General features: G+C 37.1%; 1 protein-coding gene across 1 annotated transcript in view; it reads left to right on the top strand.

Annotated features, from left to right (window-relative positions):
* APBB1IP (amyloid beta precursor protein binding family B member 1 interacting protein) overlaps positions 1-14679 on the top strand; it is a 52999-nt gene that overhangs the window by 194 nt on the left and 38126 nt on the right. The gene's annotated exons all lie outside the window — the stretch shown is intronic.

Here is a 14679-nt window from a genome sequence, read left to right as displayed (position 1 = left end):
GGAAGAAGAGCCGCTGGAGTTCGTGCCAGCAAAAAAAAAAAAAAAACAGACAACAAAACTAGGTCTGGTTCGTCTTTCCTTCCCTGGTGGCGGGCGATGTTTGTAATAAGTTGTCCCGTTACAACGAATGGAAGAAAGTGGAGAAAGAACGCCTGCTTTGCTTGCAAAATTCGGTTCCCTTTCTTTTTCCTGGCTGGGGGAAGGGGGAAGAAGGGGGGGATTTCTGTACACGAAAAAAATTATTTTCACTACGGCAGTTTGTAATGCCTCTTTTCGGGAATTCAGCTCAAGTTTGCACTAAAAGTAGAACTTGGCTCGGGAATTAACTTGGTCAGTTTTGGAATGCTTAAACAGAAGCCGCAGCAGCAAAAGGCCACACGTTCCGGTATAGCTGAGACGAAGTAAAGATGGAGTAACTAGGTTTGGAGTTTTTTGGAAGGACTGGCATAGTAAACTCCTGGTTTCATTCATTTTAAGCATTAGCTTTTTGCATCAGTTCCACTTTAGTAAATCTCGGTGCCTTTCTAAATTTAGCAAATACGATAATCCCACAGACCTCCATTTTATACATTTTTGCCAAATAACTCCATACGACAGTATTTCGTCCTTGCCCCACACTTTTATGCTGTCTCTATAAACATTCCTCCTAATGTTCCCACTCACCCCTCTTTAATATAGTTTAGTGCATTTAATTATTTTACAACTGGTGGGATAGCTCTGTTGTAATTAATTGAAAATGCAGTGTGAGAGGTTAGATGTGATCTCTGAAGATATTTTGATGGGAGGTATTCCAGGAGATTATGCAGCTCTTGAACATACACAGAGCAGCTTTTCTTCACACCAAGGAATTCACTGCTTTTTTTAAAAAAAAAACCCATTTGAAAGAATGTGGCTTCCAGGTGAGTCAGTACCCATAACTATTTATTAAATTCTACCTAAGGATCTTACAAGATATGTGGGTGTGAAAATGGGGGAGGGAAGAAGTGTGAAAGCATGGCAGTTTATTCACCAGCTCTCTTACGGTGTTGACCTCTGATACCTATTTGCTCACTTCTCTATACAGCGGTTTTGTCAATTCTGCAAAACTTCCTGCCACAAAAAGTATACACAGGGTTATGTTGGCTGAAGGCAATTCTATTGCAACACAGGAACTGCAGCATGAATGTTCACAGCCAAGGAGGCTTAAAGTTAAAGCAAAATAATTACTATGATTCTGAATTTTTTAATTTAAGAATGGCTTGTAATGTATTATAAAGTTGTACTTAAAGTTGTTTCTGGTCCATTGTAAAAGACTGGACTTCTCTGACTAGAAGAAAGAGCAATAGAGAAATAAAATCTCTTTCCCCTGTATCTGCATGCAAAATAAAACAGGTGCAAGTCAAAAAATATAGCTGGCAATAAGGGAAACACTTAAGTCTTTCACCCTCCCCAGTGAACATTATTTTTGAAACATACACACATACATACATTTATACTAGCCTAACTACTGTGATAAACATAATCATACATTTTATCTTCTGTTAAAAATATTTGCATTTGCAGTTTCGTACATACTTGAAACACAGATTTTATTGGTTTCAAGAGTTACTAGCTGTCAGCCTTCCCAGGTAGATCAGACGGGAAACATAGAAGAATAACAGTGTTGGAAAGGATCTTGGAGGTCATCTAGTCCAACCCCCTGCTCCAGCAGGAGAGTCTATTCCAAATATTAGCTTCTACCTAGGATCTAACTCATAGCCTCCTAATTGTGAGGCAAGAGTTCCACCTCTAGGCTACTGTGATTTTATGACCAGATGAGCTGATTGTAAGGCTAAATTAACATATTCTTCCAAGTTTGAAAGTACAAATCTGTCACCATGTTTTACTACTTGATAAATTTGGGAGGTTCCTTTCTGAGTTTGTTTCTCTGCCCGTTATGTTATGGGCTACCCCCTCCTTCTCCTCCCATCTTCCAGATTCATTCCTGCCTACCATTATGCCCCCAACCCTAAAACATACTTTTGCCCCAATACAGTTAGGTAAGCCTTAGTAAGTGGCCAGCTCTCTCTGAAATTGGCAGCTAAGTAGGTCTGGGCCTAGTTACAATTTGCATGGGTAAATTCCAGGCTAGATTGAGAAACCAGAAGAAGCCGTGACAAACTATTTCTGCAACATCATCATGAAAACTATGGAGATATCAGAAACTGAGCTTGTCCTTACAATATGGTAAATGCATTGCATATTTCTAGTTAGCCAGTTAATATTATCCTAGAATAAAAAAGGAATTGGGTTTTTAAAAAGTAAATATTAACAGAGGCTGTGTTGTATATTTCCAAGTTAGTCAGCAGCTAATATTATCTTGGAGGAGAAAGAAAGAAGTTAGATTTCATTTCCATTCCCTGATTAACTGCTGTAACATCAAGAGCTTTGAGCAACTCTCATATTATTGAGAACATGCTAAAATATATATAGACATGTGCAGCAATTTCACAATGCTAACTTTAGCACATATGGGAGTTTATCCATAAAAATATATTTTCCTTCTGAATGTCTAATGAACTCACATAAGTAGCATCCTTGAACCTAGGCAGTTTTGTAATGGTTGTTAAAGCCCAGCTTGATCTGTTAGGGAAAATCAAAATACAGGTATCCTTAACAAATAACGAGAGTTGGAAGATGTCCCAGATGTTTTCTAGTCCAACCCCCTGCTCCTTGACTTAACAACCATTGATTTAGTTACAAAGACGTTTTTAAAAAATGACTTACAACTATTCTGTTAGCATCCCCACAGTAAAATGATCAAAATTTGGGTGCTTGGCAACCAACCTGTATTTACGATTGTTGCAGAGTCCCTAACCTTCCCAGGCATCTTTGCAAGCAAATGCAATGGGAGAAGCATGATTCTGACCACATGACCACATGAATCACTTAATAAGTGCAATAATTCAATTAACTAGCAAAAAAAGTCATAAAATCAGGCACAACTCACTTAACAACTATCTTGTTTAGCCATGGAAATTCTGGTCCCAATTAGGGTCATAAGTCAAGGTATGTGTAACCTAGGAAGAGGTATCTACTTCTTTCTCCCCTTCCCCAAATTTTCTAAAAATTTCTAGTCTGTTTTCTAGGACTTCCAAAGGGGTCTGCAGAGTGGTCAAACAGCTTAAGATGGCAGCTGCAGTAGCACCATCAAAGGTCCACATATTTTATTTCTACATTAAAACAGCTTTGATCACAACATCATGACTGTCATACTGACTTTTTGTTACCATATTCTACATACCCCTCTGATGACCTCTTTCCTTTTTGTTATACTGTCATATTTTTATAATTAATGATAAAAGGGCCTGCTTGGGAAGTGGAATGATTCAACATTCTGTACTTTGGATAGAAGATTCGGTGTTCAAAACAAAAGAAATAAAAAATAAACAGTTTTCCATTAATGTTTAATTCAGTACAGATAAGAGTAGAATTATTTTATTTAATTGTTTGATTTTTTTAAAAAATAATGGTGAAATGCCTCAGTTGTAAAGACAGTTTGCAAGTACAGGTAGTCCTCGACTCAACAACAATTCATTTAATGACTGTTCAAAGTTACAAGGGCACTCAAAAAAGTGACTTATGACCAGTGCAGCATCCCCATGGTCACATGATCAAAACTTGGCAACTAACTCATTTATAATGATTGTAGGGTTCTGGTGTCATGTCACCACCTTTTTTAACCTTCTGACAAGCTAAGTCAATGGGTAAACCAGCTTCACTTTATAACTGTGCTACTAGCTTAATAACTGTAGTGATTTACTCATGGCAAGGATAACAGATAATCAGAGTTGGACGTGACCTTGTAGGTCATCTAGTACAAGCCCCTGCCCAAGAAAGAGATCTTACACCATTTCTGACAGATGGGAGTCCAATCTTTTCTTGAAAGTTTCAAGTGATGGCACTCCCGCAACTTCTTTCCATTGGTTGACGGTTCTCCCTGTCAGAAAGTTTCTCCTTATTTCTAGGTTTAACCTCTCCTTTTTGGATATGTCTGGCCTTTGGGTGCTTTAGAAAATAGCTTGACCCCTTCCTTTCTGTGGCAGCCCCTCAAATATTGGAAGACTATCATGTCTCCCCTGGTTCTTCTCTTCACCAGACTAGCCAAGCCCAGTTCCTGTAACCTTTCTTCATATGCCTTAATCTCCAGTCCTCTAATCATTCTGGTTTCTCTTCTCTGTACTTTTTCTAGAGTCTCAACATCTTTTTTATAGTGTGGTGACCAAAACTGGATGCAGTACTCTAGGTGTGGTCTTACTAAGGCTTTTTAGAGTGATATTAGTACCTCACTTGATCTTGATTGTATCCCTCTGTTAATACAATTTAGGATTGCATTAGCTAATTTAGGATTTCATTAATCATAAAATGGGATAAAATTCACTTAAGTGTCTCACTTAGCAATAGAAATTTTGGGCTCCGTTGTGGTTGCAAATTGAGGATTACCGCATTAAAGTAAAAAATAGTAAATACACATTCAATCAGTGAAATAAAAATAACAAGTATTAATAATCCTAGTTCCATAATCAGTCTCCAAAGACCTATTGGAAAAGCTGGGTTTGTATCAGTCTGGAAGGCCAAGAGAGTAGCATGGTAGTAATAAACCTCAGACATATTTAGTGGAGAGTATCAAACATTCTTTGAACACGCTCATTTCTTATTTAACTTATTTTAGAAGCTTTGCCAAGTAAAACTTTTAAAATAACCTCCATAGCCACGGAGCATAGTTGCTAGTATATGGTGCATGGTTATATTTAATTCATTTTAGTTGTACCTTCTGCCAAAAAGCTCAGGGTGACACAGATCACTCTGTTTTAAAGTGTGGTCCTTAAAGTCTGGATCAAGAACCTCTCAGAAATCTTCAAAATCAAAATTACTTGCCAGCTTATGTTGAAAAACAATACATTAAAATTCCATCATATAATCTAAGAAGCAATAATGATGACAAATGCATCATTAATCTGGCATTTATCAACACATATATAACATTTGGGGCATGTCTGTACTAGCAAGGGGTCCTGTGAGAAAAAAAGTTTAAAAGCACTGATAAAGGTCATTGGAACATATTTCTCCATAGATACACAACAAATCATATTCCCATTTATTTTTCCAACAATCAACAGAGCATGCAAGCTTTGTGACTGGAGATAAGAATTCGATTTCTGGCATTGTGATTCACATCTGGCCAACCTTAGCTTATCTAAAAATCTAAACTTTAGTAGTTGGATGGAAAGCCATAGATGATCCATAACTGGGCAATTGAAAGTATCCAAGAAGAAAGAAATGTTAGACCAGATCAATATTCGTGCCAAGAAGCTAACTATTGAATTGTTTTTATTTTATTATAAGTTAACACTACAATGCACTGGGTAAGTAAAATCCTTGAAATAAAAGATTTATTCAGTTTAGTATAATTGAATAAACTAAATACTTGATTAACTACAGGTAGTCCTCCAATTTACTAAAGGTTTATTTAGTTACCAGTGCTGGTATTTGATCGGTTCTGCCCGGTTCTGGAGAGCCAGTAGGAGCGATGAGCAGTGGAGACCGAACCAGTTCTCTGCTACTCTGCTGGCTCTGCTTTTGGGCCCACCCCCCCCGCCCGGGCTTCCATACTCACCTTTATCTGCTAAATTTGAAGCGCAGCTGCTTTGCGCGACACAGAATAGCGCCACGCGACAGCTGCTGAGGCGATCGGGATCATGCAGGCTTGCAAACGCCTCTGCACCTGCATAAAGTGCATGTTTGGTGCGTGCATGAACACAAAGTGTGCTTACCGAGCCACGCCCACCGAACCGGTAGTAAAAGTGTTTGAATCCCACCACTGTTAGTTACCATTCGGAATTACGGCAGCACTGAAAAAAGTGACTTATGACCATTTTTTTCACATTTTTACAACCGTTGGAGCCTCCCTGTGGTCACATGATAAAAATTTGGATGCTTGGTACCTGATCACCTTTTGAGACCTTCCGAAGAGCAAAGTCAATGGGAAAGATAGATAAAAGTCATGAATTGGGACAAAATTCAATTAAGAATTGTCTTGCTTAGCATGGAAATCTTGGTCTCGGTTGTGGTCATAATTCAAGGACTACCTGTATTTTGTACTGTATGTTATATGGAAATATATTTATTATAGGTTTATTATATGTGAGATACTAGGCTACCTGTAGGGGAAATGTTCTCAGTTTTTCTTTTTGTTCAGTTTTCACTCATTTTTCAGAACTAATCTATTATTTGGGGTACAGGTAAATTTTACAGAATTCCCAAGAATTAAAACATTGAAATTCAGCAGCAAAATAGCAATTTTAGGAAATAAAATTGACATGTCAAGCCTACAATAACCTGCTTGAAAGTGTCACATCACTGCCATACCTGCTGTACTTCTTAGAAGGGAAGACTGTAAAAACAAATTAACTGAAAAAAAGTTCCTCCATTCTTTCTCTTTTATGTGCCTAGCCTCCATTGTAATATTCATTTTTTAAATTCATGTTATTCTACACCTGAAAATACCCTAGGACTAGTAAAATCACACATGTTCTATGAACGCAATAACTTTCATTGCTGCAACGAGCAAATTATTTTTGATACGTACAGAACTGTTATTAAGCAGGAAAGTTGTACATAGCAATTTTAGCTTACTGGGTAGTTAGAAAGACTTGAGAGTCTTTTCATAAAGAAAGGGTGTGACTTAATGTACACTCATAATCAGATGTGGAATGGGGTGTTCGGTATATGTGTGCTTTTGGAGGATTAGCTTGTGTGAGTCTGCAGCCTGCATTGCATTTCTAGGCAGTAAGAAGACATTCAGGAGATAAATAATTTGATTTATGCACTAGAACTAGAATTTTATTAGAATTAGAAAACCATGCAATTCTAATAATTTTGTTTGAGAATTTAGTTTAGTTTACTTTATTGTCATGGCACCTCATACAACGAAATCAAATTTTCAGTGCATATCATGACCATGACCATGAAAATAAACACAAACACACATCCTTCACCCTCCACACATTGAACCGGAAACCCCCGACACCTCACCAACACTGCACTATACAGCAGAATTCAAAAGAGTTACTACCCTGGGATAGAAGCTGTTTTTTAGCCTATTTGTCCTTGTTTTTATTATCCTGTACCGTCTGCCAGATGGTAATAGTTCAAAAAAAGGGTTCCCAGGATGAGATGGATCTTTGATAATGTTTTGAACTTTCTTAAGGCAGCGGGAGCTATAAAACTCTTCCAAAGAGGGGAGAGGGCAACCAATGATTTTCTGGGCAATGACGTTAACCCCCCTGGAGTGCTTTCCTGTCACTGTGCAATTGGAAAACCATACAGAGGTGCAGTAAGTTAAAATGCTCTCTATGGTGCAGCAGTAGAAGGTGAATTTACCTGTAATATTTTTTCAGGCATTTGAAAAATGATGGCTTATAGTAAAAGCTAAGCTTATGATAGTATAGTAAAGAAAAAAAAACTCAAAATTATGACAGTTGTTCAATTGAGGAATTTTTTTCAAAAGTAATTTTAACACATTGGATAGCAGAAGTGTAACTTTGGATTGGCGGCCAAAGTTAGGCTGTTTCAGTTTGCTGTTTGCAATTTGGAAAATTATTTGATTGTTTATGACTTAGATTTCTTGGACTGGCCAACTAGACAGTGACTTTGAACCTGTACAGGTAGTCCTCGAATTACAACCACAATTCAGCCCAAAATTTTTGTTGTTAAGGGAGACATTTGTTGAGTTTTGCCCCATTTTATAACCTTCTTTGCCACAGTTTTTAAATGAATTACTGCAGTTAAGTTCATCACACAGTTGTTAAGTTAATCTGGCTTCCCCATTGACTTCGCTTGTTAGAAGGTCACAAAAACCTTGATCACATGAACCTTGGGACACAGCAAGGGTCATTAGTATGCCAACATCTGAATTTTGATCGCATGTTGATGGGGACGCTGCAAAGATCATAAGTGTGAAAAATGGCCAGAAGTCACATTTTTCAGTGCCCTTGTAACCTTAAACAATCACTAAATGAACTGTTGTAAGTCAGGGACTATCTGTATAGAGGTGGCTCTGTTTATAACGAAAGTACCTTCCAACTAGTGATTCTTCTTGGATGCAAATCATTTTGTCTCTAGAGAATATTGGATCAGACTGAAAATGTACTCTGGCATTTGGTAAAAAGATGCTGTTTACATTTGCTGTTAGTCTGTCTTTTTCCTTCCTCTTGAAAAATCTCAACGTACAAAGCCTGCATTGCAAGATTGGTACGTTATTTCACAGGAGAGGGAAACTTTCCTTTTGGTTGAAAGTTCTGATGGAAGAACTGATGTCAGCCTTGTGAACAATATCAAATTGAAATTCAAGATATTGGTCATATCCAGGGTGGGATTCAACCGGCATTACTACCGGTTCGGTATTTGCATTTCACTGTGCGCGCATGTACTACACTATTAGCTGAGCCCCCGGGACAACTGATAAGCGCTGTGTGCGGGTACACAGCATTTCAAAAAGCACTTTTTTGCTGCTTTTTCAACCTCAGCTGCTTTGCGCGGCACAGCTGAGGTTGAAAAAACAGGAAATAAAGGACAGGTAAGAGACTGGGTGGGTGGGTGGGCCAAACAGCAACAAACACAGAACCGGTTCGGTGCCTGCTGCTCTTCGAGCTACCAGTTCTATAGAACCAGGCGGAACCGGTAGTATCCCACCCCTGGTCATGTCTATAACAGTCAAGGAAAATCAGGCAATATACACTTTAGCTATCTTTCTGACTATAAAAACAGATCTGAACATGTTAACATACAGTGGAAGGGAGATGATATCAATATCTATAAATCCAATCTGTGTAAAGAGCATGTGTTGATTTGATACTAGAAAGCACAACTGATAGCCCATCAGTTTTAAAGATAAGATTTTACAATGCTGTTTATGTGATAAGAAACAGCATAGTGTATATAAGAGAAAGGCCTGTTTCTTTTTTCCTTTTGCATTCCCAATTCATGCAGTAAAGTTCTAGAATTAGTAACCTCGGTCTCCTAGATTCAGGTTATAATATAATGTATAACTTGTATTAGTGAAAGATAGAGGAACTGTATTTTCATACATTATTTCATATCTATAGTATAGCTCTATAAATTCTTTCAAAATATAATGATTGAGGTGGGAGTAATTGCTAGGCATTGTGCTGTTGTACCCTTTAATTTGGCACCTAGATTGTACCTGAGAAGAATTCACAGGTAACATGGCTTTTCAGAATTCAGGACACACACGAAGTTTACCATTGCTGGAAAATTGCTGAAATGTGACCTGCATACCGTGTGACCAGTTTAGATTGTAGTAGCTCTCTGCTATCCCACAAGAAAAGATTTTTTTAAAAAATCAATCCAATCAAAAGTGCCTCTGTGTGCTAAATTAATGTTTTGGAACCTCCGCAACTTTAAGATGTGTGGGATTCAACTCCCAGAATTCCCCAGCCAGCAATACTACATTTACCAAAGAAGGGAGTTAAAACTGGTGGTACCTCAACATATTCAGCAAGGAGACAAATGCTTGCATGATATATTTTTGCAAGTCTAGGCAGGGGGGAGTGTATAAGTTATGAATCAAAGTTGTCTCTACCTCCTTTTAATATTAATAAATGGCATTTGTATTGGAAAAAATCTACTAAAACATTAGAACAAAGACCAAACTTAGATTTGCAGAGGTATTAAAGACAATGATTCTTATCTTTCCATGAAATGCTGTCATGATACAAGCGGAAATAGCAACCTCATCTCAGTACTAGGAGATTATCAGTCATTCTTTATGATCCAGAATCTGGACCCATCACTGAATCCAGCAAATAAAACTATTGGCCAAAAGTATTTATTTTGCCAGATGAGAAAAAAGAATAAATGTTGTTGAAAGGATCTCAAGATTTTCTGAAAGTCTTTGAACCAATTTTTGTGGGCAAGTTGCAGCATTTTTCCAGAATATAGAATATGAGTTCTGGAGCCAAATCTGTCATCTCAGCCACCTAAATACAAAATTTTGCTTGTATCAATGAAATTAAACAGTCCTCTTCAAACACTGCTGCTGATATTTCTCATAAATTTCCTGCTATTTGGCTACACCCAGGAGCCATTGCTAATCGTTTAGATGTTCAGATCATTGTTTGTAACTTTCGCCGTTGTTCGTTTATGATATTCAGAAATTTGTGGGCCATGCTAGAATATTGCAAACATTTTCTACATATATGTAGAAAGCTGAAGTTTTTTCTTTCCAACAGAAAACAGTTAATTCTGCTACTTATTCCTATCTAAGACTTGCTGATTTTGTTATTTGATTGACAATATGTTAAAAAGCTGTTGGCCAGGAAAAATTGATTAGAAACATTAATGACGGTATGCTGAATAAATAGTGGCCATTTTATCAGGTTTTTTTTGTTCTTTTGCTGCATGGAATATTTCTGTTATCATAAGTCACTGTTGTGCTAATTTGAAGCCCCACTGATTTCCAAGAAATTTAATTCAAAGGAAGTAGGCTAGAATTCTTCATAATTTTTTGTTTCTTGTTAAACAGTCTCCAAGAATCAAACACGTTTAAACAGAAAAAAAGACCCAAACTTGTCTATTCTGTTGAAAAACATCAAATTATTAATGGTGACTATTATAAAAATATTTGCTATAAATTTTTCTGCACTGACAGCATATATGTCTGCAGGCCTCAAAATAACCAATTAATGTCCCAGCTCTCTTTCTAAAGGCTTTTGTTTTATGCATTCTCATTATTCAAGCAGTCGTACCTATTATGGATATACATATCAGGAAATAAATTATGATTGTATTGTTTGATTCTGCAATAAAAATAATAACTCAAATCTCCAATAGGAAGTAAGGGAAAGAGAACAAATATACAGAAGTTTTTAGTGTGTTGCATTTTATCATTAAAAATGCACAGGCCTGTCTCTAAAGACAATCTAGAAAGCTCAATTGGTCCAAACTTAAGTGCCGAGCTGTTGGCAGTGATAAAGCATTCAACAGCAAACTATTGCTTCAGTCACTACAAGTTAGAAAGCTCTATATCAGGGGTGTCAAACTGGTGATCCACAGGCCAGATACATCACACTCAGGCCATGCCCACCCTAGCTCCGCAAATGGGAGAAATGTCACATGATGGCTGCAAGTTTGACACCATGCTCTATATGCATGAGTGCCTCTCCACTGGCAGAATAATATCTATTTCAACTCGCAAAGCGTCCCTGAACTGCTGTCGAGATGTCATGAGCAAGGGGGATGGGAGAACGAACTTGCATCAAGGAGCAGCTGGTACCTCAGTCAAAACAAGGTACATTCCAACTAATACGTCAAGGTCATCTCCACAGGAACCCTGGAGGGAGTGACTTTTACAAACTGCGAAATTACTTCATTGGGGAATGTGACTGATGACACATATTGGGGGAGGGGGAAACGGCCAGAAACAAAGCACGAATTAACTGAGGTCAGAGTTGGCTCCACCTGATCCGTGCTGGCATGAAGCTCCTAATAAACAACTGGATTTCTTTTGAAGCTTGGCTTAAGGCTCATGATTTAATTATGGCATCTGTCAGAACCCTGACAATCTACTGATATTTCCACCCATCCTGTGCAAACATTTTGAGAAGGGATGATTATGAAGAACCCAATGTGTAAATTGAAGGAGCAAAGCATGACAGGTTTTCACCTTGCAACTCAAGAGCCAAACAGTTGAAGGAAGAGTCTGAATGTGTAGAGAAATCAGGAATCAACACCTGTTATAGAAACACAACATCAGGCTCAGTCAGATACAGAGATCCTGAGCAGGAAAAATGTCCTAGCTGTCACAAGTAGAGGAAGATCAAGGGAGTAGATTAGAGACATTTTGACAGGCTTCTCATATGACAGGGTCATGAGTCAGGAAAACAGGCATGAGTCAGTACAATAAAAAAGAATTGAGAATCAGACTTCTATTGGCAGATGGTTTTCCAACTTTGGACCTGACTTCCTCAACATGGGTTACTTCTGATGTCCTAGTTAATTCTCAGACTGGGAGTCCCTTCAGATTGGATATTAGATTTTGGACTTATCTACATGAAATGAGACTACATTCAAATCAGATGATTAGATCTTGGGTTTATCTACATGGACTTTTGACTTCTGAAATAAGCTTGTTTGCTCTATCTGAACTTTCCAATTCTTCACTGAAGTGAGAGAGCTGACACAGAGAACTCTGATCCACATCTCACCACCTACAGTTGTAACTGCTAGCCCAGGATACCTGGAGACAGTCCTTGATGGTGGTTCTTCAGTTGAATAGCTCACCTTCCAAGTTTCATTTATCTCCTGATTTTCTTGCTTTCCATTAAGCTGTGAAAGCTGTATTATTTTGCTAATGGTGCTGCTCTTTGCAGGGCAGACTAAATAAATTGTCCTAGAAATCACAGAACAGCCTGATTGCTGCCTTGAGAAAGCTTTTGTTGGGAAATGTGACATATAAATTCTTAATAGAGCAAATGATATCCGAATCACCTGGAAAAAAATGGATTGTAGATAAGATCATTAATGCTCCTTTGAATAGACTTTTTCCCTTGGGATTTTTGACTCTCCTCAGATTTTGAAGGCATGTCTAAAGAGTCTCTAGCCCAGTGTTTCTCAAAATTATTTGCCAGCCTATGTTGAAAAATAACACAATATTAAAATCTCATTAAACATTCATGAGTAGTGACAATGAATACATCAGTTTTAATTTTTAGCCCAGTATTATTGATAAACATAACCCACACAAACAAAAGCACTTTTTTGGTGACCTCCATAATTTGTAAAAATTGGGAATGGTCTGCAGAAAAAAAGAAACACTGTTCAGCCCTAGTATCTCTAATTATTGCTGATAGAGTTCTTTGTTCCCTAAGAAATGATAAAGTGCAGATTGCTTTAGCCAGATTCCTGATACTTCAGAAAAATAGTATGAATCATAGTAGCAGTAATGCATTTAGCTCTCATGAATTCTTAGCCCTGATTCAATTAACACATTAAACTATAATGTAATTTATTTGGTTTCGGCTGGTACATTGGGTAAAACGAGTTAATTGTCATCAATTCCACAAACTAACATTTCATGACTTTCTCACAATGCATGAACAAGATATTTGACATTACCATGTCAACTTCTTACTTGTCTTCTGAGATTATCAGCTGGCTCTTTCAAAGTCTGATGATTATAAGTTTCAGAATTTCATGCTAGCATGTAGGGGTTGGCTTCTGGAAATTGCAAACATTTGTTGGGTTCCAGGTTTGGAAGGATATGCTATTCTCATTAGTATTCAGAAAATTGAAAATTGCATTTTTATTTTTTTATATGGGAAAGCTGTTTATTTATCAATTCTGCAAAGCTACTGAACTCTATGGTGACTCTGGTAATGTGCAAAATTAAAAATAGATTGAATAAACATAAAACAGAAATTATGAATATTTGAGAAGGGCAAAACGAACATTTTATCTAATATAATCACTTTCCCCCAAGGAATTCACCAGCCAAGTAACTTCCTATTACATTGGATCCTTGTTTTTGTGGCCTGAGAGGGAGGGATTATGGCTTAGTTTATTTAATTAACACATTCAGGGAACTACTAAACAAATTTAACAATGAAATATACCTCCCAAAGATGCAGTAAATGTACTCTGTTTAGTATAAGCATTTGACAAATCAACAAAACAATAGGCATTTTTAAAAATCCTTCCTTCCTTCTTCAGGTGTGCATCATTTAAACAAAAATGCACTTATTAGAAATGCATGTTATTAGTGCACATAATGTATGTGTACACATACAAATAAATATAATAAAAACTATTGAACAATAAAAAGTTCTTCCATAAAATAATGGATATAATATGAACTAAAACAATATTGTTAATTTTGAATTCAATCAGTAATTATGCTATCAGGAATAATTTTATGACACAATTCATAATAACTATGGATAATAGTGGAGGGAAAAATTGAGAGGGAAAAATAATCAGTTTAATGATGTGGTTATTCCTTAATTTCTTTCATAAACTGACTCAGTTCCATATACAGCTAGTAGAAGGGTTATAAATGGTGCAGTGTTTCGTCATGATCAATCTTCATCTTTATTCTGGTTGAACTATGTTTTCTTAGGTGCTATTCGAAGCATTTGTTATTTGTTTCTTACCTGTTAGAAGACAACACTGCATGTTTCCAGTAAAATACACTAGTTTAGAAACAAATGTTCCTCAAACTAAACTCTTGCAAATTGCATTTTTTAATTTGCATATTTTTCTGGGAAATTATACAGTGAGCCCTAGATTGAAGATAGAATCTCTTTGTAGTTGAAGTCCTCCCATTCCTTTCTTTATTGCAGTATTCCTTATTTCTTGGATAAAAATGAAACAAGATGCTTTGCTTAGCATTCTACATTATGTAGATTTTTTTTCATGAAGGAAAACAGCAATTGGGGACAGCAGTAGAAGAGGAAGAGGAAGGTAAATTTCCTTAATTCTTCCCTTTCTCATCGGCAGGCCTAGGTCCTGGAAAGGTTATCCCTTACTTCCTCACTCATTCAAGGTATCCCTATGCTCTTCTCCATTCATATTTCCGTTCAATATATATGAGCCTCCTCCCGCCTCAGTGCCTGAAAAGCCTTTCTCTCTTAGGTATCTGGA

This window comes from Pseudonaja textilis, chromosome Z (assembly GCF_049901715.1).
Source record: "Pseudonaja textilis isolate UNSWEBS1 chromosome Z, rPseTex1.2, whole genome shotgun sequence".
In the NCBI taxonomy this organism is placed as follows: Eukaryota; Metazoa; Chordata; class Lepidosauria; order Squamata; family Elapidae; genus Pseudonaja; species Pseudonaja textilis.
The sequence above is the reverse complement of the archived record's forward strand: the minus strand, read 5'-3'. Positions and strand labels throughout refer to the sequence as shown.